The sequence below is a fragment of the Podarcis bocagei genome (genome assembly GCF_964188305.1).
Source record: "Podarcis bocagei genome assembly, chromosome: Z".
In the NCBI taxonomy this organism is placed as follows: Eukaryota; Metazoa; Chordata; class Lepidosauria; order Squamata; family Lacertidae; genus Podarcis; species Podarcis bocagei.
Genome location: NC_138140.1, coordinates 48,770,887 through 48,794,251, shown reverse-complemented (window position 1 = coordinate 48,794,251; position 23,365 = coordinate 48,770,887).

Sequence of the window (23,365 nt, the reverse complement as noted above, 5' to 3'; positions counted from 1 at the left end):
GGGTATTGCGAAAGGGTTTATAATGATTTTTTTTTTTTTACTTTCCCCAAACAACTGGAGTCTTTTTTGTTGGAAATAATCCAGACTGAAATCCCCAGGTGTCAGAAAAGGCTATTTATGTATGCAACAACTGGGGTTCATGTTTTGTTAGCCCCAAAATGGAAAGTGAGCCAGATCCCAACTAAAGAGGTTTGGCAACTTAAGTTGACAGAATATGCACAACTTGCAAATTTAGCATATAGAATAAGAGAGCAAGAAAAACATACGTTTAAAGAAGATTGGAAAACGTTTATTGAATATATGGGAAATAACTGTATACAGCTGAAAACGCTGGCAGCACTAAGATAAATTCAACAGAGTAAATAATTTTTGATGGATGTAAAAGTGGAAAATTGATTTGAATGGTTATAGTAAAATATGCAGGGATGTGTGGTTTGTAAAATAAACCATGGAAAGAGAAGGAGGAAAGTCATTGGATATTTTAAAGTTTGTAAAATGTTTATTTAAAATTGTAAAACAGAAAAATTTAATAAAAATTATTACAAAAAATAGAAATGTATAGTGCAGATGGGGCCTACCTGGCCCTCAGGAGGCCACAGCTCTCACTGGCCCCACTCTGCACCTTTCTCAGATGCTTTTGCCTGGCTGCAGCAAGTCCTTGAACAATGACAATGCTTCTTGCCCATCTGTATGGAAGTTGGATGTATGTATGTGCAGGAGTCTGCAGAGAAGTCTGCCTTCTGCATGCCTGGAATGTAGTCTACTTTGCACTGATATGAGCCACAGTCTGCTATTGTTTTTGGTTGTACCCACTACCGGCCTATGGAACATAGGGTTGCCATATTTCAAAAAGTAAACATCCTGGCAAAGTTGTTGACCTTTTTTTGTTTCGCAAAATTGTTGAGCTTTGGCGACCCCCTAATGGAAGGGTCTGCGGCCTTTGGGTGAAAAAGAGTTCTGCTTCTTCCCTCAGTAGACCTTTAGTCTGATCCAGCAGGGCTCCTCCATTGCTCTAAGCCTCCAAAGTAATTCTATGAGTCAGGTTCTTCTGCTGCGCAAAAGTTTGACAACTGATTATCTTGACAATGACGGTGCTGATCATTATGTCTAAATTCTTTCTTTGGCCTCGGAAGAAGGTGCAGAATTATCTCGGAGTCAATCAAGCTCTGCGTATAAATACATCTGTAAGAAATGAAGTGTCAGGAAAAGATTATTTCTAGCTCTTTTTTCAGAACTTGGAGGAAAAGAACATAAATTCATGGGATGGAATGAGAAATTGCCTCCACCGACTCGCTCACGGTATAATGAGGACCTTCTGCACACTTTTTAAAAATGGAAGCGTCAGAACTTTGACACACAAAGAAATTCCTCATATTACAGATTCGTTTAACGCCAAACATTTTAAATCCTTGAACCAATTTGGAAATGATTTTCATATTTTCAGAGCTCAGGGTTGGTTCTCTTCTCTTCCCCACATTTCCTTCATATAAAAATATTCTATCCTTTGTGGGGGGTTCTTAAATAAAGTAAAAAAGCTATAGAAATGTAAATGTCACAGATTTAAAAACTGTTGTACAAAAGGACGACCTCACTAAATTGATTTCAGGGTTATGTGGGATGTTCTTGGGCTGCTTAAACAATAGCAAATTGGAAGTAGACGGGGAAAAGGTTTAGGTAAGGGACTTCATCAAGGAAAATAGGGGCAGGTCAAGGTAATGGATTTTGACGCAGGTAAGCCACCTGGTTATTTTTTTAAAATATCTAGTTCTTATTTAACTATTTCTGTCCCAAACCTTTTGCATAAATTTTGCACTCCAGTGGTGGCTGGCAGAGTAGCAATAAGCTCACGGGAGTCCATGTGTTTGGTAACCTGAAGGCTGGATTACTGCAGTGCACTCTATGTGGGGAAGCCCTTGGGCCTGTTCCAAAAGGCCCTGCCTGTGCAGAATGCAGCAACCAGGCTGCTGCTGGGAGTATCTGGCTGGCAGCACATAACATTGTTGTTAAAACATCTACACTGGCTTCTCAAGTACTACTGAACTGGGTTCAACGCATGCATTAGGGCAAATTCATATGTAGTTTAAAGTAACATACAAAATGCATCATACGCGGGAAAACTGCTTTGTGAAAATATTACAGGTAGGTAACCGTGTTGGTCTGCCGTAGTCAAAACAAAATAAAAAAATTCATTCCAGTAGCACCTTAGAAACCAACTAAGTTTGTTACTGGTATGAGCTTTCATGTGCATGCACACTTCTTCAGATACACTTAAACAGAAGTCGCCAGACCCTTCTATATAGTGAGAGGGTGGGGAGGGGTATTACTCAGAAGGGTAGTGGGAATGGGTGATTGGCTGATAGGTGTGGTAAACCTGTTGATGACTGTTAACAACTACAATTGGTCTTACAGGTAAAAGCAAGGGGTGAGATGGCTAAAAATAGCTTTATCATGTATAATGAAATAAGAATCCAATGTTTCTATACAGACCAGGTCTCTCCATGGTTTTAAGTTTGGAAATAAGTTGCAATTCAGCAACTTCTCTTTTCAGTCTATTTCCGATTTTTTTTTTTTTTTTTGTAATAAGGCAGCTACTTTGAGATCTTGTCATTGTCTAGGAGAGGTTGTAGATCTCTGATGATGCGTTGAACTGTTTTGACTTGGGAGCTGTATGTGATTACTATTGGTGTTCTGTTATTTTCTTTTTGGGGGTCTGTCTTGCAGCAGGTTCTCTCTGGGTATCAGTCTGGCTGTGTTGATGTATTCTTTAACTTCATTGGGCAGATATTTTAGTTCTAAAAGGGTTTTCTGTAGATCTCTTAGGTGAGAGTCTCTGTCTATAGAGTTGGAACAGATGTGGCTGTAACGTAGGGCCTGGCTATATACAATGGATTGTTTGGGATGTTTGGGATGGTAGCTAGAAGCATGTAGATATGTTTGTCAGTCAGTTGGTTTACGGTATAAGGTGGTGTCTATACACCCATCCTGTATTTTTATAGTAGTGTCCAAAAAATGTATTTCTTGCGTAGGTTGGTTCATTGTTAGGCTGATGGTGGGGTGAAAGTCATTGAATGTCTGGTGGAAGGTGTCCAGAGTCTGTTGACCATGTGTCCAGATAATAAAATATCATCAATGTATCGCAGGTACAAGAGAGGTTTGAGTGGGTTGGAGTTTAGGAAACATTGTTCTAAATCTGCCATGAAGATGCTGGCATACTGTGGGGCCAAGCGGGTGCCCATTGCTGTGCTGATGATCTGGAGGAACAGATCATCACCAAATTTGAAGTGGTTGTGGGGAAGGACAAAATGGCAGGTTGGTAACAAAGTCCGCTGTGAAAATGTGTATATTAGGCAGCACTACATGCAAAAATGTGCACATTAGCAGAAGCTGTTGCTAAAATGCTGATACATTTTCAGGAGGGCTTTTTCCTTTTTTATTATCACAAACTTGTGGAAATGCAGAGGTCTGAACTTACTGTAAGTCTGGAAAAACAGAGAGGGAGGGAGGGAGAGAGAGAAACCTAAACTGACAGATTCACTCATCCCTAACAATGATGGCTGCTTTCTTAAGACGACTTAAGAAAAAAAAGAAAAAAGTTACATGCTGGCGATTGAACCTGCAGACTCTCCCAGCCCTGTCTGAAGATACAGTGCTACCTCTGGTTACGTACTTAATTCGTTCCAGAGGTCCATTCTTAACCTGAAACTGTTCTTAACCTGAAGCACCACTTTAGCTAATGGGGCCTCCCGCTGTTGCTGCACGATTTCTATTCTCACCCTGAAGCAAAGTTCTTAACCCGAAGTACTATTTCTGGATTAGAGGAGTCTGTAACCTGAAGCATATGTAACCTGAAGCGTATGTAACCCGAGGTACCAGTGTACAGGGAATTTAACCAGGGATCTTCCACATGTAAAATAGATGCTCTACCATTGAGCTATTTCCCCAGCTACAATGTTTGAGCCCTCTGTTTGCGGAATTTCTCTGCTGGTCCCTAACACCAATGAATAAGGAACAAAACTATGAAAAACAGTTCTGAACTCCGAGAAATGTAGGTGTTCTTTTTATTTAATTGATGCTGCACAGAGTCTCTTCCGAGACAAGCCTATTTGGTTCAACACAAGTTGCTGTTGTAGCTTGTCTTTAGGGTGTGTTGAGAAGGCCAGCTCTTTTAAAATATAAATGGGAAATAAATAAATCACAGAGTGTAAAAATAGCCTTACTAATGAGTTAATCTGCATGTTTAAACACCAATAGGCAAAGTTACAAACTGGAGCATTCCTGCCCCCCTCTGGATTGTCCATTGCCAAAACGGTACTTATTGAATTCAACAAACATTCTTGTTCTCTCCATTATATCAATGTATTTTTAAGTGTGATGGTTAAATCAGTTGGACAGTGTTGCTCTTCAGTCTCAATGTTTCCTTTGCTTTGTCTGCATTAATAATTGCTATGCATTTAATAAATAAAAGGACAGAAGAAATAATACCAATTCTGAATACTGGCACTTAGCTTGAAATGAACCTCATTAAAGTCAGTGATCCATGCTTTGTTGTTTAAGTAAGTGCATGTAATCCCTTCCTTCTCATTCTGGGGATTTAGTCCCCCCCCCCATTTGGTGAGCACAATCCTATCTTGATGTCTCTTATTAGGAATTGATCTTACTGCCTGGTACTGACCAGGTAAAGTGAGCAATGGCTAGTGGGAATTTGTGGGAAAGGTCCATGTATGACTCAGGGGTAGAAAATCTACTTTGCACACAGAAGATCCCAAGTTCAGTCCCCAGCATCTCCAAGTTGGACCCTCTGTCTGAAACTCTGGAGAGCCACTGCCAGTCAGTGTAGGTGATATTGAGCTAGATAAACCAGTAGCCTGACTTGGCAGAAGGTAGTGTCCTATGACTTTAGCCAATGAGCCACCACAAGAAGACTTTCTTGGTTGGAGTGGCTGTACTCCCAGCAATTCCAGCTTCTACCCAGAAAGTGGTGCTCAGCCTAACTTCTCAGAGCAGAGCAGATGAGACAACACTGATGCCCTAGGAAAGGTTCTAGTTCAGGCTTCTTGGTGGTCGAAGCACAGCTTCCTGTTTCATCTAAGCCTTCCCTTGTAACATTTATTTCACTCTGCTTCTGCAAATCTTGAAGAAGCGTTCAACAAAGCAAAGCAATAAAGATGCCTCTGAAACTATTTCAAAAGAAAAACCACTAAGTGCAATAGAATCATCACAGGACCACAACACCAACTAAACAGGAGGTAAAATGAGGTTTTTATATATTCTCCTCACATAGGAAGTTTCTTTATATCAAGTCAGGACATTGGTTCATCTTGTTCACCATTGTTTACAAAGACTGGCAGTGGCTCAGCAGGATCCCAGGAAGCAGGCATCCCCAAGTCATACAAGGAGAAGCCAGAGATTGACCCAGTGAAATGCCTTGGCTGTGGCTCAGTGGTAGAGCATTTGTTTTGCATGCAGATGCAATCCTGGGCATCTTAAAGAGGGGCCAGAGGAGAACCCGTCTGAAACTTTTGGAGAGCTGCTATCAGTCAGTGTAGACAGTGTAGACAATGCTGAGTTGAATGGACCATTGGCTGACTTGCTATGAACTTAATACGTCCCCCAAATTCTGCAGACCTCTTCTGTGACCTCATCATGCCACAGACTCAAAACAATTGTGCTGAAGGCTTGACTTACCATAAACACTCTAATCCTTGAGCATTGAAGGCATTGAAGCTTTGAACGTGTTAGGAGCAAATGCATGCAAAAATCTTAAGAACATGTGAAAAGTACCCACTCTGCTGTCACTACCTCTCCTGTCCTGTACTCTAAGACTCCTCAGAAATTTACTGGATTGGAAAAGCAATCAACTTGGAGGGTTTTAAAAGAGGCTATCAGTGCAAAGGCTATCAGTGATAACCAACGATGCTTCATATGTTCTGTCTACACTGTTGGAAGCAGTATGCTTCTGAATAAAAGTTACTAGGAATCATAGCTGGAAAGAATGTTGTTCCAATCAGGTCCTGCTTATGGGCTTCCCAGCTAGGCATCTTCTTGGCCACTGTAAGAGGAGGATGCTCGACTAGATGGTTCTATGGCCTTATCCAGCAGCCAGCTCTTCTTATATTCCTTAGTCTTAGCCTTTGGTCTTATTTTAAACCTATCCGTTGTTTTTCTCTGTTTTCAACCATTTTTAATCATTGTATCTGTAAATTGCTTTGAGATGGTGGTTTAGAAGGTGATTAATCTAACAACAACAACAACAACAACAACAATCCTACATTCTTAGCTTCAAGCATGGAGAAAGCAGAGGCAGAGGCACTGTCTCTGTTGGGAAAATACTACTTTGAGTGTGCCATCTCCATATTCCTGATGTCATTTTACATGCACTTGAATGGCAACCTGCTCTGAGAGACCATCTTGGCTGGAAAGCAGGGTATACATACAGTTCCCACACTGCATTGCTTTCAAATGGATACAAATTTGCATGCACATTGCCCTCCCCCCTCCATATTCCAGCACAGCTGGTCATCATGCTCACCTATGCACAACAGATTGGTGCATAGATATTTTAAAAACAATTCGAAATGGCAGCCCATCACACTGTTCCTGCTTCAATCTTTTGCTTCCACTTCCTTCAACCCACCATCCCAACCCCCACCTCATGTTAGAAAAACAATTTAGCTTTGCCACTTAATGTTGTTGATGCCATTAAAAGTAATACTGCAATGAATGTTATATCAAACCCAATTACTCCACTGTGCTGTTTCTGTGGCATTTCCTTTTCCCGGCAAACACTCCTTCACTCTGTCTAGCAATTAACTGCTTGAACAGTATAATAAGGAAGCAATTAAGAGGTGACAGAGAAAAAATTAACACTCCATTTCACATTAAAGGCCAAGTGAGTATCCGTGCCATTGTGAGTTAAATGTGTCTTTGAAAACCTGTAGTTTTGAATGTATTTTCCTTTTGAATAAGAAGCTGGCTCCATGGCTTCACCCCCTCCACTTTTTTCTCTCCTTTTTGTGCATCTAGATTCCCAGTCTGAAAATGGATGATAACTAATTGGGTGCTGTCTGCTTTAATGGGGTATATTAATTGCAGTTTGCTCTCCTGTTAAAGTGTCAGGGAAAACAAAATCTTTGTAATGCGTAGGAACATTTGTACCCAGCCTTACTTGGAAGCTGCACTGTGTATACCGGGGCAAAAAAACCCAACCTTCTCCACATGTACCCCCCAAAAGCTGGAGTGACGTTGCCTTGGCAATAATGTTTGCACAATAACTAGCACCCACGAAGTCCTTGCTTGCAGTTGTCCTTCCAGCCCAACACACAAAGCTGCATCATGGAACGGTTTGTGTGGCCATCAAGCATGGTGCCAACCATAGCATTGAGAATGGGCCCGCTAATTGTGCGTGCACACAAGTGGTTGGCATGATTCCATTAGTGTGCTGCAGAATGCAGTGATGCTTCCTTGGGATAGGTTTGATGGTGCCACTTTTTTAAGGCTGTAGTTTTCCCACAGGGCTGTGGGGATTTCTGCTACTCCCTTGCTGTGGCATCACTTGTGGTAGGTTGAGTGAGGGGACAAGGCTGGGATTTAGAAGACGAGTCAGAGGGTGAGAGGGGGTTACCTTCAGAGCTGGCTTTGGATGTTCCCTTTGTTCATTCTGCAAGCACCCCTCTGGCCCAAGGAGAAAGCCACACTGGAACCCTCCCTCCCTGAGGACCCTGTCTGCCCTCTGCTGTTGGAGGCAATGTCTGCTTTAACTAAGGAGGCTTCTCCCATTGAAGGTAGAGCTGAACTGCACTCCTGGTATGTCCTGCGGAGGACCTTAAGGTCCACAAATGACAACACTTTGGAGGTCCCAAGCCGCAAGGTGGTTAGACTGGTCTCAGCTAGGGCCAGGGCCTTTTCAGTAATGGTCCCAACTTGGTGGAACACCCTGTCACAAGAGACTAGGGCCCTGTGGGACTTGACATCTTTCCGCAGGGCCTGCAAGACAGAGCTGTTCCACCTGGCCTTTGGTCTGGACTCAGTCTGACCCTTATGTTTTCCTTCCCCTTATGGTTTTGATCCATGGACGACTTTTAAAACAAGGCTGCATTTTAACCTGTGTTTTAAATTGTCCCCCCCCCATTATGTTTTTATTGTAATTTTACTGGTGTTAGCCACCCTGAGCCTGGCTCAGGACGGGGGAGGGCGAGGTATTAATAATAATAATAATAATAATAATAATAATAATAATAATAATAATATTTAAGGCTCCGTCATGGGTTATCTGCTGCTGGAGCAAAGTTCAAACCTTGTTCCAGCTCCACCTTTAGCTGTACATCTGGAAGCCTCTTGTTGCTTCATGTTGCCTTGACAGAACTTGGATATACCCTGCCTTGATGTCTGAAGGATGGGGAGCCTGTAGCCCTCCAGATGTTGCTGGACTCCAACTCCCTTCAGTCCCAGATAGCACAGCTAATAGTCAGCAGTGATGAATCACAGCCCAGTAACATCTGGAGGGCCACAGGTCCCCCATATCTGTTCTAATACATTATCTTCTTAATACTTTGTACCCTCATGCTTCCAAAGGCAACTAGGTGATCCTTTGCCATAACTGTGTCTTACCTTACTTTTTGGGCATTCTTGATCACCCAAAGTTGAAACATTGAATTGATATATCACCAGGGTTAGAATTAGGGTTGCACCAAATTGTCACTCATTTCTGGTTTGTGGTTTCTGCTGTGCTTTCTGGGGTGGGTAGTGGAGGAGCAGGCACAATGTTCTTCAAGAAAATTGACTTCTGAGTCTGTTCACATTTTCTGTGTCTGCTTATCATCCAAACTGCTCCTTCTCTGCTGTCATTGCCTAGCCAATAAGGAATAGATTAACTACCTGATCCTAGCCAACTGCAGACCCTCCAAGGGTCCCTATTTTCCAGGGACATCCCTGATTTAGAGAAGCCATTTCGGTTTCTGATTTGATCCCGGAATGTCCCTCTTTTCTTTAGGATATCCTTATTTTCATTGGAGAAATGATGGAGGGTATGGTAGGATGTCTCTATTTTCATTGGAGAAATATTGGAGGGTATGGAGTTATCCAACCCCGGAGCCGTCTGAAGGCAATCCTGTATAGGGAAGTTTTTTTTAATGTTTAATGTTTATTATGTTTTTATATATGTTGGAAGCTGCCCAGAGTGGCTGGGGCAACCCAATAAGATGTGTGGGGTATAAATAGTAAAATTACCATTATGGAATGGGACATCCCTATTTTCATCAAAGAAATGTTGGAGGGTGAACAGCTGGTGATCATGCGGGGAGAGAGATAGGGGCAAAATGGAAGGGAGTTTCGTACAGGGTAAGCACACCAGCAGAGCTCATCTGGTGCTTCGGTCAGTGGGTTTGCACCACAACCATCTTTCCTCCATCATAGCCTTCCAGTAAGCAACAGCAACACACCTGTGGGGAAGCTAGCATAGTGGCTTTGTCCCACCCACCAAGCCATTTATAGAGGCAGTGATCTATCAGTGAGAGGCAGCAGGCAGGAGCTAAGGGATTCCTGCTACATAAGCTGCTACTGAAGTGGCCCAGAGACCATCATACTCGTGAGTGCTGCAGAACCTGATGCTGAGGATGCCCAGAGATTCTCAGGGTGGGGTATAATTTAGGAGTTTTTTTGTAGGGGGTCAAGATTTAATTTTGTTTTTTTGTTTTTTTATAAAAATTTTTATTGGTTTTACAAATTTTTTAAGACAATACAAACATATAAAAAGACATACAAACACGTATTATTTCATAACCTTTTTTTTCATAAACCGTGTTTCTCAGACTTCCCCATACCTCCCCTTTCTGCATCCCAATGTCCAAAAGTTTTTAGCAACTCTAAATACATCTGTCAATCCTCTGTCCTCTCAATCTTTCCTTCAATCTAATCTTGTATCGCTGTAACCCTTTCTTACTCAAAACCTTGACATTCTAACATTCAACAAGTTTATAGTAGTCCTTAAGGTAAATTTTAAATTTCTTCCAATCTTCTTCCGCCGTCTCCTTTCCCTGGTCGCGAATTCTGCCAGTCATCTCGGCTAATGTCATATAGTCCATCACTTTCATCTGCCATTCTTCCAGGGTGGGTAGATCTTGTGTCTTCCAATACTTTGCGATGAGTATTCTTGCTGCTGTTGTGGCATACATAAAGAAAGTTCTGTCCCTCTTTGACACCAATTGGCCGACAATGCCCAAGAGAAAGGCCTCTGGTTTTTTAGGGAAAGTACATTTAAGTATCTTTTTCATTTCATTGTATATCATTTCCCAGAAAGCCTTAATCTTCGGGCATGTCCACCAAAGGTGATAGAAAGTGCCTTCAGTTTCTTTACATTTCCAACACTTATTATCAGGCAAATGATAGATTTTTGCTAGCTTGACTGGGGTCATGTACCACCTGTAAATCATTTTCATAATGTTTTCCTTTAAGGCATTACATGCCGTGAATTTGATACCGGTGTTCCACAACCATTCCCAGTCAGCAAACATAATGTTATGACCAATGTCCTGTGCCCACTTAATCATAGCCGATTTGACTGTTTCATCTTGTGTATTCCATTTCAGCAGCAAATTATACATTCTTGACAAGTTTTTAGTATTGGGTTCTAACAGTTCAGTCTCTAATTTTGATTTTTCCACCTGAAAGCCAATTTTCCTGTCCTGTTTAAAGGTCTCCATTATTTGGTAATATTGAAGCCAATCTTGTACTTTAGATTTCATTTTCTCATGACTTTGTAATTTCAGTTTATCTCCCTCCTGTTCCAAGATTTCCCAATACTTCGGCCATCCGACCTCCATATTGAGTTTCTTCAATGCCTTAGCCTCCACGGGTGACACCCATCTACGGGTTTTGTTTTCCAACAGATCTTTATATCTTGTCCAGACATTAAACAATGCTTTTCTGACAATATGGTTTTTAAAGGCCCTATGCACCTTGATTTTATCATACCATAGATATGCATGCCAACCAAATGCATTATTAAAACCTTCCAAATCCAAAATGTCTGTGTTCTCGAGGAGCATCCACTCTTTCAACCAGCAAAACGCTGCTGCTTCATAGTACAATTTTAAGTCCGGCAGGGCAAATCCCCCTCTTTCTTTAGCATCTGTCAGTATTTTAAATTTAATTCTGGGCTTTTTACCCTGCCAGACAAATTTCGAAATATCTTTCTGCCACCTCTTGAAACAATCCATCTTGTCAAGAATCTGCAAGGTTTGAAACAAAAATAACATTCTAGGCAATACATTCATCTTAATCACTGCAATTCGGCCTAACATTGACAATTTCAAATTTGACCATATTTCTAGATCTTTTTTAATTTCTGACCAGCATTTTTCATAGTTGTCCTTATACAAATTCAAATTTTTTGATGTCAAATAAACCCCTAGGTATTTCACCTTCTTAACCAGTGTCAATCCTGTCTCTTCTTGAAATTTCTCCTTCTCCGTGGCTGTTAAATTTTTTTCTAAGACTTTAGTTTTTTGTTTGTTCAATTTAAATCCGGCTACCTGGCCAAATTGTTGGATTATCTCCAACACCCTTTTCGTACTAGTGTCTGGCTCTTGTAGGGTCAATACTAAGTCATCTGCAAATGCCCTTAACTTATAATGTTTATCTCCGACCTGTACACCTTTAACCTGCTGGTCATTTCTAATCATATTCAGCAACACCTCCAGAACCGAGATAAAAAGCAATGGGGAGATTGGGCCAGAACCTGATGCTGAGGATGCCCAGAGATTCTCAGGGTGGGGTATAATTTAGGAGTTTTTTTGTAGGGGGTCAAGATTTAATTTTGTAGGTGCTTCGTTTGTTCCTGTTATCATATTATGTTTTGTTTGTTTGTATATCTGTTGTTAGACATTACTATGAATCATGTGGGGATTGTTTAATTTGATCGTATACTTATTGTTTTCATTTATTTACTGCTACTTAATTTTTTGTAATATTTTTGTAAGTAGGTAAATCTCTTGCTGTTGTAAACTGCCTTGAGTGTGGCTTAACCAGGCCTAAGCAGAGCTTGTCTGAGGACCAGGGCAGGAGTCTTGTTATAATAAAGTTATAAAATCAAACAAAAAAAGCTCTCCCCTGCCCCACCCGGGCTTGGATTTAACAAGGAGAGACAGCATGCAAATAAATGATGGTGGTGATGAAGATGTTCCTTGCAGATTTCATCACTTCCTCAGATTGTTGCTATGCTGCTACATGATATCGGGGTATTTCATATGTGCAAGCCCTCTTCCAAAGGGGCAGGGAATGTATTCTCTTTCCAGGCTTCTACAGAAATGAGCAATCAAGCCTGTGAAGGTTTCTACAAATTCATGGAGGAGTAAACCCTACGCACAGGGGTGTGAAACCTCAGGCCTGAATGTGGCCCTCCACCTCCCTCTGTCTGGCCCTCAAGATTGTACCCGGCTAGAATGTTTCATTCAGCTGGGATGATGTCTCTTGCCTGAATGGAGGAAGGAAGAGGGTATGTGTATGGCCACATCCACTATGGTCCCTGGGAAGTTGTCCACATGGGAATGTGGCCCTTGAATTGAAAGAGTTTCTCTCCTATTGATTTCCCCCTATTTTGCTGTCATTAGTTGCTGTGGCATGCCAGGTGATGGCCAACCCACCCAAGGCATTAGCTGCATTATCAACTCAGAAAAGGACAGCCTATCAGCAGTGCAAGTCCTTGGTCTATACAGTATCTGCTATCTTTCCTTTTATGTATGCAGCCTGCCATCTAATGCAACAGCACAGCATGTGTCTGTTCACACACCAGGGCACGTGACCAAGGAATTGCTTAATACAACCTGACTTAAGGTGGTGCTGATATTGTGTGTGCAGAGTGGCAAATCAAGCAGTAGCACTTGCTCTGACAAGTGAGTAATTATCTTTGCCAGCTGATAGTGTTTTGTTATTTGCAGGTCAAAATGGAAAACAGGTGCTCTTTAGCAGGTTTCCTGCTCGAAACAGTACCAGGCGATGCAACGGGGGTGGGGTGGGGGAAGAGATGTCTAACTGCCAACTCTGTGAGGGGTGGCGAGTGAGCAGGCCAGATGAGCGGAATAAATGGTTGCATCGGGAAAAGGATGCTTGCAATTTAGGTTGCTGGAAAGGGCTTGAACTCGGCATAGAGGAAATCATGAGAGGGAGACTGTAGCTGTAGAAAACCTGCCTTAGCTCAAGTCTGCCAGAGCTAAAAGGCATCCCATAAGGCTTCCTTCCTTCCTTCCTTCCTTCCTTCCTTCCTTCCTTCCTTCCTTCCTTCCTTTCAATGCTGAAGAAGAAAATGGAAATTCCAAAATATCCGTGGCCTTTTCTTAGTTTCTTGCACTGGACTAAAAAGTAATGGCACACAGTTTTACATCTTGATTGATTCAGTACAACATTTCATTGCTAATGAAATGAACAAAAAGGGTGTCAATAGCAGAGCTGTAAAATTAGCTATCTGGTGAGACCCTGACAGAGAATATACAGTTCACTGGGCTCGATGGATCAGTTACGTGGCTCTGCATATGACATGATTCAGAAAGATCTACAGCTAGGTGATAGATCATAGAGCTGCATGCAGAAGGTCCCAGCTCCAGTCCCTAAAATCGCCAGTTAACCAGGTATCATTCAGCAGAGATTTTGAAAATCCACTTGTAGTAGACAACACTGGGCTATAAGAAATGCTAGAAGTGTGACCACTATGCATTGCATCCCACCCAAAAAAAAACGCCCCCAAAGGAACTGCAAAACTTTAATTTTAACAAAACAGGAACAACAAAAAGGACACAGATCTGCATAGAATTGCATTAAGTGTGCATGGTGCAAATTTAGAAATTATTATCACCATTTAAATCAGGAGTGGGGAACCTGTGGCCCTCCAGATGTTGGCAGAACTCCTGGACCTTGATCATTGGCCATACTGGTTGGGGGGAGATGGGAGGTGGAGTCCAGTAATGTCTGGAAGACTAAAGGTTCCCCATCTCTGAATTAAATAGAAATACAATCTCATGATGGCGGGGAAGACTATGAGCTGGTGCTTGCTCTGTCTGCTGTCCAGGCACTCATTGTTGACAGGCAGCTGCAAGGTCCCTGCTGCTCTCCCTTCTTATGACTCTTTATCTTTAAACCAAACTGAGCAGAGCCCTCCAATTAGGCAATACCTTCAAGCAGAGAGAAGTCCTCTGCAAAGAAGAAGACATTACCACTTGGCAGGGTGGAAAGTAGGGAGGCCAACAGTAGGTGGCGTAAGGGCCAAGGAAAGGCAGAAACACACCCTGACTAGTTTTAAGTAAGCAGGCAGGCAGGCAGGCAGGCAGGCAGGGGCAGACTGGTGAGTCAGTGCTTCAGGTATTCTAATGGACCAGGATCCATTGCCACCTTAATCACCAGTCTGAGCGCCATGGACTGCATCCAGCATTCTCTGCTATCACAAGTGGACTGGTGAGTTTTAATGTTGTGTAACACACTAGTTGTCATAAGAAGAGCCCTGTTGGATCAGGCCAGTGCCTGTTTAGCCCAACACCTTGTTCTTACAGCAGCCAACCAGATGCCTATGGGATATCCACAAGCAAGACCTGGGCACAAGAGCAGTCTCCCTTCCTATGTTATGTAGCAACTGGTATTCAGAAGCAATGCTGCCTCTGACTGTGAAGGCAGAGCCGAGCCATTGTGACTAGTAGTGGGAATGTGTTGTGCATCAGTTGTGGAATCTATTGCACAACCAATCTACCAGCAACCTACTTACGCTTAAAAAAAACTTTCTTGAATTTTTGTAGAAGTGCATTAGAAAATTCCACTGAATACCACATATATAAAACCACAAACATGCTTTCTTTTGCACAGCAATGTTGCACCAGCAAAAAACGTTCTGTGAACAGAAGTATACCACCAAGTGACTTAGACTCGGCACCAAACTGGATACAACCTGTTGTGTTCAATGATGCACATAATGATCAGAGCCAGTTTCTCTTTCAGCCTCAAAGGCAGCAGCAACCATTTGGGCCCCGCACATGAAACAAAATCCACCTAGCAAGCTTCATTCTCACCCCCACCCCCATCCTGTCCCCACTTCACTTTTCCAAAGACTGGCTAAGATTCTGAGAAGCACATTCAACTTGGGCTGTATCATCAACCTGAGCACTTCAACCGTGTGCTGTGGACCTGCCAAGTGTCATGCCTTTCTGACTGATCCTTCAGCTGCATCTCCATTTTTCAGTCATGCATCCTCCCTGGAATAATTCATACATGGCTGCAAATAAAAAACAGAGCAGGAAATGCTTTGGTTGGGCTCCAGGGCTCAGTTTTATTCTTTCATCTAGGGGCAGCGAGGAAATCTTCAAGTTCTGGGTCCCAAGGCAAATTCACTCATCTTAAAGAGGAATCTGTCCAAGATGTGAAAGTTTCACAAGCGTCAGGCTCACATCAGGGACCAGAGTTGTTAATGTGAAGCCAACCTTTCCCTAGTTTGTTCTCTCTTTTGTTTTGGGTGACAACACCTTTTTGCCCTGGGCCTGATTGGAACTGTAATCAAAAACATCTGGAGGGCACCAGGTTGGGAAAGTTTGGTTTTAGGTTTCCCTGGGCAAGAGGGTGCACAGAGGCAGATGTTAAGGTCAAGAGTTGCTGTTCCTTAATTTCTAAGGCAGGGATGGAGAAACTTCTAGTTTTCCAGATGTTGGACTGAGACTCCCATCAGCCCCAGCCAGCATGGCTGATGGTCGGAGATTATGAGATTGCTGGTCTAGCAACATCTGGAGGACAACAGGCTCCCCATCCCTGAGTGAAAGGAAGATACTGCCCAGCCTTCTGCAACCTGATGCCATCCAGATGTGTATGTGTACATGTGTGTTTGAAAATATATATTGGAATGTCAATGAGAGGAGCAAACCCAGATTAAATGTGAAAGTAATATTGGATGTGTTTTGATGAGGACAATGTCATGTGGACAGTGTACAGAACTTGCACGTGTGAGCAGTCTGCAGCAAACTGCCACATGAAAGTGCCTGACATTCAAATAAAATATGTAAACAATTAATACAGTACTAGCAGAGCAGAAATTAACAACAGGCGGCAGCTAGAGTCAATTAAACAGCAGCTTCTATATCCAAAAACCACTCCAGTAATGAATCATAGAATCATGAAGCAGAAGAACTGCTCAAATGACCTAGATAGTGGTAGTAACAACAACAACAACAACAACAACAACAACAATTGCCTTTTCATATCAGGACTTGAGGTGCTACTTGCTAAAATTGATTGGGGAGAGTGTTCTAAAGATGAGGTTCCAATGCTCAAAAGACCAACTATCTCAGGGGGAGGCAACTTGGTGTTCTCCAAGTGTTGCCAGACTGCAACTCCCATTATTCTCAACCTTTGGCTATGCAGGCTGGAGCTGATGGGGAGTCGGAGCCCAACCAACACATGAAGGACACCATTTTGCTTCCTCTTGTGCTAACTTGCAGGCAGTAACCTGCCTTACCTCCAGACAGCATTGCAGCTACCACTAAGCCTTGGGGCTGAAGTCCAGGGCCTCCATGCCCAGGGCAACCACCTCACACCATATCACCACCCGGAGAGCAACAGCTGATAGAAGCAGCATCAAATACCAGCAAGAGGGTCTGGGCTGGTTTTGACATGTGGGGGCTCATCGGGGTAGCACAGAATCATAGAACTGTAGAGTTGGAAAGGACCCCGAGGATCATCTAGTCCAGTGGTGGCAAACTTTTTAGGGACCGAGTGCCCAAACTGCAACCCAAAACCCACTTATTTATCGCAAAGTGCCAACACGGCAGTTTAACCTGAATACTGAGGTTTTAGTTTAGAAGGGGAGGTTGGCGCATCCATGTAGAAAGAGAGTGGAGCAACACAGTGGTACCTTGGTTTTTGAACAGCTTAGTTCTCGAACTACGGTACTTGGAACCCGAACACTTCAGACCCGGAAATGGGTGTTCTGGTTTTTGAACTTTTATCGGAAGCGGAACATGCTATGTTCTGAGTATAACTTCCGTTTTGATTGCCACACTTCCATTTTCAGAGTGATGAAAGGTGGGTTGGGCAGCAAGCGAGCAGGCACCTGCCACTCTCCAATGCTGGGTCCTTCTGCTGCCGCAGCCACAACAGCAACAACTCCTCCTCCAGCTTCGGAGGCGCTGAGTGAGGGAAGGCTGGGCAAGCAAGCAGGCAAGGGGGCAAGGGATGTCACCGCCACCCCCCCAGCCTGATCCTGCTTGCAGGCAAGTAGGAGTGGGATCGGGCTGCTCTTTCTAGGCAGCGTTGCTGCTTGCATGGGAACAGGAGCTGGATCGGGGCTGCTTTTATGTATATAGGAGGAATATATTGTATATATACTGAACATGAATTGTAGGCATTTTGTATGAGTTTGTTAATGTTATGTATAATTTGCTAACTGTATAACATACTTATGTTTTAAACTGTTTTGAAATCTCCTGGAAACCTTTGGGTAAAAACTAATAAGCCTAACAAATAATAACAAGTAACAATATGTTAATAAGTAATAATATGTTAACCCCAAAATCGTGGAGCAATGAGAACAACTAAGTGAAGCGTTTGTGCATAGTGAGAGGAGAATGTACAAAATATATGCAAAAATGAAAGTCAGTGGAAGACAACCCAAATGTTCTCTTTCACAACCGCTCCCCAACCCCTGAAGATGGAAAAAGAGAAAGGGAAGATATTGCTTCAGAAAAGCCAATTCTCCAGAGAAAGAACAGGCTAGTATTAGCTGGGTGACAGTGAGTGACAACTCTTTCACGTGCACCAGTGTGGCAAAGGAAAAAGAGAGGCTTTAGAAACAGAAGCACAAATGACATCCCATCTCCTTCACAACGAGTTTGGGCAGCAATACTAACAGAGGTCTCTTGCTCTTGGATTAATCCCATTGTGAAAGAGGTTCCTGGCACTAATGATGCTCCCATTTGGGGGCTGTTGTGCAACATGTCATCCTATCGTCTCACTTTAAATCTGTACAGGATTTAGTGCTACAACACATTCAGGGTGACAACAATTAAAACCCAAACTATGAATCTAGGAGAGGGAGAAAGGGTGGGGTGGGGGGAACCACAGCAGGTTTTGAACTGAGCCATCGTTCAGTGGTGGAGCACCTGCTTTATATGCAAAAAGTCCCAGGTTCGAATCCTGGCATCTCCAGATATGCTTGGGGATGTCCTATGCTCTGGAGAGCCACTACAGTCAGTGTAGGCAGTACTGAGCAGGATATACCATTGGTCTAACTTAGGATAAGGCAGATGCCTACAGTCCTGTGTCTCCATCCCTGCACTCTGTGTAACTTTAGGACTGGCCTACTGCAATGCACCCTTTGTGGGGCCTCCCTGTTGCTTGATCTGGAAACCACAAATAGTGCAGAATGCTATTCAATACCTGTTGAATAGTGGGTAGACATAGCAGATGACGCAGTGATTTCTCCAAAGCAGCTCTTTATTTGTAAGCTGGAACAGAACTGAACAGCAAACAGCTCAGCCAGCCTGCTTTTATAGGCAGCCGGCTGTCAACATTGTAGCAACAACAACCCAGGGTTTCCAGCCTAAAGTAACTGACGTGGACCTGAGTGAAAAATATATACACGATATTCCTGGTGGCCAGGGTGAGACCTTCAATACATAACACCCCTCCCCACCGAGATAAGGCATTAGTTACAATCATAGTGGTTCCATTACATACAGCAATACCCTTATTGGTTTCAGTAAGGCACATAAGCATATTAATTGACCCTATTCACCATACAGCTTTTCATGTGCAGTTTGTCCAGTGAACATAGTCTTTTAAATACGGGCTACCGGCCTTGCAGATCTCCTGGGCGGAGCGTTCAGCAGCTTCTGAGGCCACGGCCTCCTCAATGGCTTTCTGCAGCGTGAGGTCTGGCTTGGCGAGGAGACGCCGTTGCAGATGGATGTCCCGAACCCCGCAGACAATTCGATCCATCAGGGCATCGTCTAAATCTCGGAACGTGCATTGCAGCCTGTCGGAGGGTGGCGGTGTAGTTGTTGATTGACTCCCACTCTGCCTGGTTCCGATGGTAGAACGCATGGCGGGCAGCAATCTTGGCTGGCTTTGGCGTGTAGTGGTTGCGGAGCTTCTCTTGAATCGTGTCACACGGCTCTGCCTGGACTGGTAGAGGCGCAACCAATGCTCAGGCCATTGCGAACACTTCGGGGCCACAAAGGCTGAAGGAAGAGGCCCCGCTTCTGCTCTACAGACGCTCTTGTCAGCTGATTTGCTTGGAGGTAGCAGTCGAACCGAGCGAGGTAGGAGTCCCATGATTCAGAGGCCGGGGCAAACGGATACCCCTGCTTAAAGACCTACACTAGCTGCTGATTCATTACCAGGTCTGTTCAAAGTGTAACTATTGGTACATAATGTCATGAGACAAAGGTTATTGAGAGGAGAAGTAAGGCAAGGCCTACAAGGCCCACACAATCATTCAAGCCTGCTAACTGTTAACAGCAAACTGCTGAATCATTGTGACTCCTTCTCTCTATAAATTTGTATCCTGTTTGCAGGCAGGCCCAGTGTAGTGTCTGTACTGTTGTTGTAATGCATTGCTGTGAATGTAAAGCTAAGGCAGACAGAGTGGCTCCAGTCAATCAGTGACTAAGATATGCCTCTGTGAAGAGTCAGATAGCTGCTATGAGCGCTCTGTGTATGCTCTTTAACTATGCTGTTTCTGAACAAGTTTATTTTATTCAGCAAAGTTTTATTCTGTTTATGAAGAAGACTCTGCGTTGATTAATTTACTGTTGCTTCCAACAGCTTTCCAACAGTTTTTTAAATGATATTTATTGGGAATTTAAAGTTACAGAAAAAAGAGAAGAAGGAAAAGCAAAGAAAGAAGAAATTAAACAATACAAATCAATAAAAAGAAAATAAAAAGTACCAAACATACAATACACCAAAATCAAAAACAAGAACAAAAAATAATTTTAAAAACAAATCCAATATTCCCATACCCTTATCTTCATTAACTTGTTTCCTTGACCTCCTCACACCTCCCTTTTTTGTATTCTAATTATTAATTATCTCAGCAAATCCTTTCCATCTTTCACTGTATTCTGTCCTTTAGTTGTCTTAATTTATTTTAGCCTTATCTTACCATAAAGAAACCCTAGAACTTAAAAACTTATTTATACATAACTCCTTATAACATTTCAACTAAAGCCTAATCGTTTCATTCCAAGATTTTCCTAACAGTCGTTAATTTTGCAATATTTCTCTAAATGAATTTTTAAACTTTCTGCCAATCTTCATCCACCGTCTCTTCTTCCTGGTCTCGGGTTCTGTCAGTCCTTTCTATCTGTTCCAACTAGTCCATCAACCAGGTGATCTTATGTCCGAGGCTCTTAACTCTTTTCCATGTCCCTTCTGCAGATCTTCTTCATAATTGTACCTGCACTTTACTTTGTCTTCTGCTGGTCTTGTTCTTAATTTCCTTCCTTTGTCTCTGAGGAGTAGATCTCGGGGGAACAACCTAAGAGTGTCTTTATCCTTTCTCGGCCGGTCAGCCCGTTCTCCGTGGTTAGCACTAAAATCCAAAAAATATTCCAAAACATACTTCAATGCCCCTCCAAAGTTCAGTGCCTCGACCACTCCAATCTCCTCCTGGCCCAAAACCAAATCCCAAAGGTCAGAGCATCCCTGCATAGGAGGATCTGACCAACTTGCCATCTCCAGTCCCGACAGGACTCCGTCTCTCCAAGTCTGCCTCACTCCAGATTCAGTCCTCAGAAACGACAGCCTATGCTCCTGCAGGGCTGCATCTCTCTCAACTTGTATTACTTGAGGTTCGACAACAACCTCCTCCTTTGTCTTCTCTGCAACTTGCCCTGTCAGGGCAGATTCCTGGGTCAGTTGTTGAGCAGGTTCTATATCAGTGGTCACTGTTTGACCGAAATTATCAATTGCAGTAGTCATCAAATCCATCTTCGCGTGAAGCTGCTCCAACAAAGCACTTGTCCTGCACAAAGCAGACACTAAGGTTTCCTGTGTCAACATTCTTATCCAAGGTCAGAGCCTGTTTCTCATGCTCTCTAATCTCTACAGCTGTAGAGTTCCCCAGGTCCACTCCAACAACAGTTCAAAAGCTCCCTCTAGAGGAAACAATTTCTATTTGTATCCATCCTTTTACAAGCAGATCCAGCAACAAAATTGCTTTCGTTTTTCAAATCTTTGTTCCTTTTTAGTGCAAAAGGAAACATTGGAGTCAATGTGTTTCTCTTATTTAACTGTCAACATGCGTTATTATTCACAGTCAATGAACTTTCCCCAAACGTCTATCTTTGACAGCCCGTTCCCAGGTTCAAGACGATAGAAATTTATCTTTCTTTACTCCCTCTCCTGCAGGCTTGAACAATTTAAGATTTCCCCCCTCTTCTCCTGCTTCCAAGGGGGGTTTGTAGTTTTAACCTATGGAAATTTAGTCCTTTACAAATGACTTTCCAGACTTTAGCTTGCGATGTCTTTGCTTCAAGCTGTTTACAAAAGCGGAAGGCGGACTTCCTGTTTAGACCTTCCCGCTCCGGTGCCAAATTACGAAGTTTAGTAATCCAATTTTCCGTTCTACTCATGGGTACTTGTTTAGAGTCCAATTGTCCACAGGAAAAAAGTCGGCACTCTCCAACAACAGCAATGCGGCTTCACTCTGTGAAAAGAGCAATCGATTTGAAGCACCGTGCTGCTCACCCCACGTCGCTCCGGATCCCCGTAGCTGGGTTTCCCCACAAGTAGGGGAGGCGCTAAAGGTGCCAGCCGAATCCCAGGTCCACAGGCTTCTCCCACCTGTGGTTTTTGATGGGTCTCCGCCTCGCCGTGGCGGTCCAGACCCTGATTTTCACGGAGCGGGTTCCTCCAGATCAGAGGAAGCCTGCCATTGCCGGTAGCGCTAACCCGGAAGTCTTGCTTCCAACAGTTTTGGACCAGTTTACTTGGCCTTCCTTCATATGTGTTCACTTGACTGAGTCAGTCTGTGGAACAGCCACTTTTAGTAGTGCCATAAAATGTTTGTTCTGCAATTTCGGTGCCTTCCATCAGTTTCGGCTGGTGGACCAGCTGCACCCCTATTTGGACAGCAGTAGCCTAACATTGATGCATTAGGTTAGGTTATTGCAGCACGTTATATGTAGGGCTGCCACTGAAGACAGTTCGGAAACTCCAGCTGGTACAGGATTTGGCAGCCAGGTTGCTCACTGGGACAATTAATTTCTGGGCCCAATTCAAAGTGCTGGTTTTGACCTATAAAGCCTTAAGCAACTCAGAACCGCGATACCTCAAGGACCGCCTCTCCCCATATAAACCAATCCTGAGGCCCTTCTTCGGGTGCCTCCCTCACGAGAGGTCATGAGGGCAGCAACAGGAGAACGGGCCTTTTCTGCAGTGGCCCCCCATTTGTGGAATGCTCTCCCCAGGGAGGCTCACCTGGTTCCTTTGTTACATATCTTTAGGAGCTATGCAAAAACGCACACAGTGGTACCTCAGGTTAAGTACTTAATTCATCCCGGAGGTCTGTTCTTAACCTGAAACTGTTCTTAACCTGAAGCACCACTTTAGTTAATGGGGCTGCCGCGCCACCGGAGCACAATTTCTGTTCTCATCCTGAAGCAAAGTGCTTAACCTGAAGCACTATTTCTGGGTCAGCAGAAGCGTATGTAACCTGAAGCATATGTAACCCGAGGTACCACTGTATCTTCAACCAGGCCTTTGGCTCATTAACATTCCATGGCCTTTTAAATGTTTCTGCTGGGGGAGGGGGTTACTGTTTTGTTTTGCTTTTGCTTTAGTTTTTTTAATTGTATTTTGTGTTTTCATTTTGTAGTTTTATGTTGTGAACCACCGTGTGATCTTCAGATGAAGGGCAGTATACAAAAATAATCAATCAATTAATTAATTAACAACTTGAGAGGTATAAGGTTTTTGTTTGTTTTGTTTTTTAGTGTGGCGTTGCACCTCTCTCCACAATTCCAAGCTCAAATTTGAATATTGCTGTGAAATGTATTATTTTCAAATGGCAAAACTGGCAATATAAGTCAGTCCCTCCCTGCCCCCCCCCCTAGAATTGTTGGAAACTCTCATGTTGGCTTTAAACATGCCTTCTCATGAAACATTAACATACCCAACCAGCTAGGATCAGGGAGAGGAAAAGGAAAGAAAACCAAATGAAAACCAGCAAGTGAAGATCACGTGATCACCTCCTGATTTGTTTCCAGCTGTTTTCTAGTCATTAGCTTTTAATTTCAACAGCTGCCTCTTTGTGCTTCTCTCCCCCTACACACCCCAAACTCAGGTATTTTGTGCTGTTAAAGTGATTGTCAGTTCTGTTCTGCTTGAAAGGTTTCAGTGT